Raw genomic sequence first — 5672 nt, forward strand, 5'->3', positions numbered from 1 at the left:
TGCTCTCCTCATGGTGCCACAAACCCTTTCAGCTCCTTCAGTCTTCATTCTAACTCCTCTATTGAGAACCCCATGACCAGTTCAATGGCTAGTTGTGAGCATCTGCCTCTGAATATGTCTGACTCTTGAAGGCCTCTGAGGAGATATCCATATCAGGCTCTTATCAGCATGCACTTCCTGTCTTCCACATCAGCATCTACCTTTGGTGATTGCACATGGGATAGATACTCAGGTGGGGTGGTCTTGAGACGGCCCCTCCTTCAGTTTCTGTCCCTCACTTTGTCTCCATATTTGCTCCCTTGAGTATTTTGTTGCTCCTTCTAAGAAGGACCGAATCACCCTCACTTGGTCTTCCTTCTTTATGGGCTTCATGTGGCCTGTGAGTTGCATCTTGGGCATTTCAAGGTTCTAGGCTAATATCCAATAACCAGTGAGTGAATACCATGTGTCTTCTTTTGTGATTGGCTTACCTCACTCAGGATGATAATTTCTAGTTCCATCCATTTACCTAGGAACCTCTCGAATTCATTGTTTTTAATAGCTGAGTAATACTCCATTGTGTAAATATACCACATTTTTTGAATCCATTCCTCAGTTGAAGGACATCTGGGTTCTTTCCAGCTCCTGGCTATTATAAATAAGGCTGCTATGAACATAGTTGAGCATATGTCCTTGTTATATGTTCGAGCATCTTCTGGGTATATGCCTAGGAGTGGTATAGCTGGATCCTCGGGTAATGCTATGTCCAATTTTCTGAGGAACCGCCAGACTGATTTCCAAAGTGGTTGCACCATCTTGCAGTCCCACCAACAATGGAGGAGTGTTCCTCTTTCTCCACACCCTCGCCAGCATCTACTATCACCTGAGTTTTTAATCTTAGCCATTCTGACTGGTGTGAGATGGAATCTCAGGGTTGTTTTGATTTGCATTTCCCTGACGACTAAGGATGCTGAACATTTCTTTAGATGCTTCTCGGCCATTCAAGTTTCTTCCGTTGAAAATTCTTTGTTAAGCTCTATACCCCATTTTTTAATAGGGTAATTTGGTTGTCTGGAGTCTAATTTCTTGAGTTCTTTGTATATATTGGATATTAGCCCTCTATCAGATGAAGGATTGGTAAAGATCTTTTCCCAATTTGTTGGTTGTCGTTTTGTCCTATTGACAGTGTCCTTTGCCTTACAGAAACTTTGCAATTTTATGAAGTCCCATTTGTCAATTCTCGATCTTAGAGCATATGCCATTGGAGTTCTGTTCAGGAACTTTTCCCCTGTGCCCAAGTATTCGAGGCTTTTCCCCACCTTCTCTTCTATTAGTTTCAGTGTATCTGGTTTTATGTGGAGGTCCTTTATCCACATAGACTTGAGCTTTGTACAAGGGGATAAGAATGGATCAATTTTCATTCTTCTACATGTTGTCTTCCAGTTGAACCAGCACCATTTGTTGAAAATGCTGTCCTTTTTCCACTGGACAGTTTTAGCTCCTTTGTCAAAGATCAAGTGACCATAGGAGTGTGGGTTCATTTCTGGGTCTTCAATTCTATTCCATTGATCTTCCTGCCTGTCTCTGTACCAATACCAGGTAGTTTTTATCACTATTGCTCTGTAGTACAGCTTGAGGTCAGGGATGGTAATTCCTCCAGAAGTTCTTTTATTGTTGAGAATAGTTTTCGCTATCCTGGGTGTTTTGTTATTCCATATGAATTTGAGAATTTCCTTTTCTAACTCTGTGAAGAATTGAGTTGGGATTTTAATGGGGATTGCATTGAATCTGTAGATTGCTTTTGGCAAGATGGCCATTTTTATTATATTAATCCTGCCAATCCGTGAGCATGGGAGATCTTTCCATCTTCTGAGATCTTCTTCAATTTCTTTCTTCAGAGACTTGAAGTTCTTGTCATACAAGTCTTTCACTTGCTTGGTTAGATTCACACCAAGGTATTTTATATTATTTGCAACTATTGTGAAGGGTGTCATTTCCCTAATTTCTTTTTCAGTCTGTTTATCTTTCATGTAGAGGAAGGCTACTGATTTGTTTGAGTTGATTTTATAACCAGCCACTTTGCTGAAGTTGTTTATCAGGTTTAGGAGTTCTCTGGTTGAAGTTTGGGGGTCACTTAAGTATACTATCATATCATCTGCAAATAGCGATATTTTGACTTCTTCCTTTCCTATTTGTATCCCTTTGACTTCTTTTTGCTGTCTAATTGCTCTGGCTAAGACTTCCAGTACTATATTGAATAGGTAGGGGGAGAGTGGGCAACCTTGTCTAGTCCCTGATCTTAGTGGGATTGCTTCAAGTTTCTCTCCATTTAGCTTGATGTTGGCTACTGGTTTGCTGTAAATTGCTTTTACTATGTTTAGGTAGGGGCCTTGAATTCCTGATCTTTCCAAGACTTTTATCATGAAGGGATGTTGAATTTTGTCAAATGCTTTCTCAGCATCTAGTGAGATGATCATGTGGTTTTTTTCTTTAAGTTTGTTTATATAGTGGATTACATTGACGGATTTCCGAATATTGAACCATCCCTGCATTCCTGGGATAAAACCTACTTGATCATGATGGATGATTGTTTTGATGTGGTCTTGGATTCGGTTTGCTAGAATTTTATTGAGTATTTTTGCATCGATGTTCATAAGGGAGATTGGTCTGAAGTTCTCTTTCTTTGTCGGGTCCTTGTGGGGTTTGGGTATGAGTGTAATTGTAGCTTCATAGAACGAATTGGGTAGTGTTCCTTCTGTCTCTATTTTGTGGAATAGTTTGAAGAGAATTGGTATTAGGTCTTCCTTGAAGGTCTGATAGAATTCAGCACTAAAACCATCTGGTCCTGGGCTTTTTTTAGTGGGGAGGCTTTTGATGACTGCTGCTATTTCCTGAGGGGTTATGGGACTATTTAGATGGTTTATCTGCTCCTGGTTTAACTTCGGTACCTGGTATCTGTCTAGGAAATTGTCCATTTCATCCAGGTTTTCCAGTTTTGTTGAGTATAGGCCTTTGTAGTAGGATCTGATGATTTTTTGAATTTCTTCCGTTTCTGTTGTTATGTCTCCCTTTTCAGTTCTGATTTTATTAATTTGGATACTGTCTCTGTGCCCTCTGGTTAATCTGGCTAAGGGTTTATCTATCTTGTTGATTTTCTCAAAGAACCAACTCCTGGTTTTATTGATATTTTGTATTGTTCTTTCTGTTTCTATTTGGTTGATTTCAGCCCTGAGTTTGATTATTTCCTGCCTTCTACTCCTCCTGGGTGTATTTGCTTCTTTTTGTTCTAGAGCTTTTAGTTGTGCAGTCAACTTGTTAGTGTGTGCTCTTTCCAGTTTCTTTTTGTAGGCACTTAGAGCTATGAGCTTTCCTCTTAGCACTGCCTTCATGGAGTCCCACAAGTTTTGGTATGATGTGTCCTCATTTTCATTGAATTCTAAAAAGTCTTTTATTTCTTTCTTTATTTCTTCCTTGACCAAGTCATCATTGAGTAGAGAGTTGTTCAGTTTCCATGTGTACGTGGGTTTTCCATTGTTTTTGTCATTATTAAAGACCAGTCTTAGTCCGTGGTGATCTGATAAGATGCAAGGGATTATTTCAATCTTTTTGTATCTGTAGAGGCTTGTTTTGTGACCAATTATATGGTCTATTTTGGAGAAGGTACCATGAGATGCTGAGAAAAAGGTATATTCTTTTGTTTTAGGATGAAATGTTCTATAGATGTCTGTTAAGTCCATTTGGTTCATAACTTCTGTTAATTTCAAAGTGTCTCTGTTTAGTTTCTGTTTCCATGATCTGTCCATTGCTGAGAGTGGGGTGTTGAAATCCCCCACTATTATTGTGTGAGGTGTAATGTGTGTTTTGAGCTTTAGTAAAGTTTCTTTTATGTATGTAGGTGCCCTTGCATTTGGAGCATAGATGTTCAGAATTGAGAGTTCACCTTGGTAGATTTTTCCTTTGATGAGTATGAAGTGTCCTTCCTTATCTTTTTTGATTAATTTTGGATGAAAGTCGATTTTATTTGATATTAGAATGGCTACTCCAGCTTGTTTCTTGGGACCATTGGCTTGAAAAATTGTTTTCCACCCTTTTATTCTGAGGTAGTGTCTGTCTTTGTCACTGAGGTGTGTTTCTTGTATGCAGCAAAATTCTGGGTCTTGTTTGTGTATCCAGTCTGATAGTCTGCGTCTTTTTATTGGGGAATTGAGACCATTGATGTTAAGAGATATTAAGGAAAAATGATTGTTGCTTCCTATTATTTTTGTTATTAGAGGTAAAGTTATGTTTGTATCTTTTTTGGGGGTTGTTGGAAGATTACTTACTTGCTTTTCCTAGGTTGTAGTTTCCCTCCTTGTGTTGGCATTTTCCATCAATTATCCTTTGAAGTGCTGGGTTTGTGGGAAGATATTGTGCAAATTTGGTTTTGTCATGGAATATCTTGGTTTCACCATCTATAGTGATTGAGAGTTTTGCTGGGTATAGTAATCTGGGCTGGCAATTGTGTTCTCTTAGTGTCTGTATGATGTCAGTCCAGGCTCTTCTGGCTTTTATAGTCTCTGGTGAGAAGTCTGGTGTAATTCTTATAGGTCTGCCTTTATATGTTACTTGACCTTTTTCCCTTACTGCTTTTAGTATTTTTTCTTTGTTTTGTGCATCTGATGTTTTGATTATTATGTGACGGGAGGTATTTCTTTTCTGGTCTAGTCTATTTGGTGTTCTGTAGGCTTCTTGTATGTTTATGGGCATCTTGTTCTTTAGGTTAGGGAAATTTTCCTCAATGATTTTGTTGAAGATATTTACTGGCCCTTTAAGTTGGGAATCTTCATTCTCATCTATACCTATTATCCTTAGGTTTGGTCTTCTCATTGTGTCCTGGATTTCCTGGATGTTTTGAGTTAGGAGTTTTTTGCTTTTTTCATTTTCTTTGACAACTGTGTCAATATTTTCCACCGTATCTTCTGCATTTGAGATTCTCTCTTCTATCTCTTGTATTCGGTTGGTGATGCTTGCGTCTGTGACTCCTGATCTCTTTCTTAGGTTTTCTATCTCCATGGTTGTCTCCCTTTGAACTTTCTTTATTGTTTCTATTTCTAGTTTCAGATTCTGAATGTTTTTGTTTAATTCCTTCTTTGTGTTTTCTTGCATTTCTTTAAGGGATTTCTGTGATTCCTCTTTAAGGGCTTCTATCTGTTTACTTGTACTCTCCTGTATTTCTTTAAGGGAGTTACTTAATTCCTTCTTATAATCCTCTATCATCATCATGAGAAGTGATTTTAATTCTGAATCCTGCTTTACAGGTGTGATGGGGTGTTCAGGGCTTGCTATATTGGGAGAACTGGGCACTGATGATGCCAAGAAACTTTGGTTTCCGTTGCTTATGTTCTTGCGCTTGCCTTTCGCCATCTGGTTAACTCTAGTGGTACCTGCCCTCACTGTGTAAAACTGGAGTCTGTATTTCCAGTTATCTTGCTTATTGCAGAGCTCCTCAGAGTCCAGAGGTCTCTGTGGTCTTATGCTCCTAATCTCCTGGGTGGAATAACTCCTGGGACTCAGGCCACCTCTTGGATCTGGAAATCCTTCTGCTCTGAGTGCAGTGGGTCCTCGATGACTCAGGATTCAGTTTCAGCTGCTCTGAGTGCAGTGGCTCCAGCTGCTCTGAGTGCAGTGGCTCCTGGATGACTCAGGATTCAGTT

This window comes from Grammomys surdaster, unplaced genomic scaffold (assembly GCF_004785775.1).
Source record: "Grammomys surdaster isolate TR1022 unplaced genomic scaffold, NIH_TR_1.0 150, whole genome shotgun sequence".
Classification (NCBI taxonomy): domain Eukaryota; kingdom Metazoa; phylum Chordata; class Mammalia; order Rodentia; family Muridae; genus Grammomys; species Grammomys surdaster.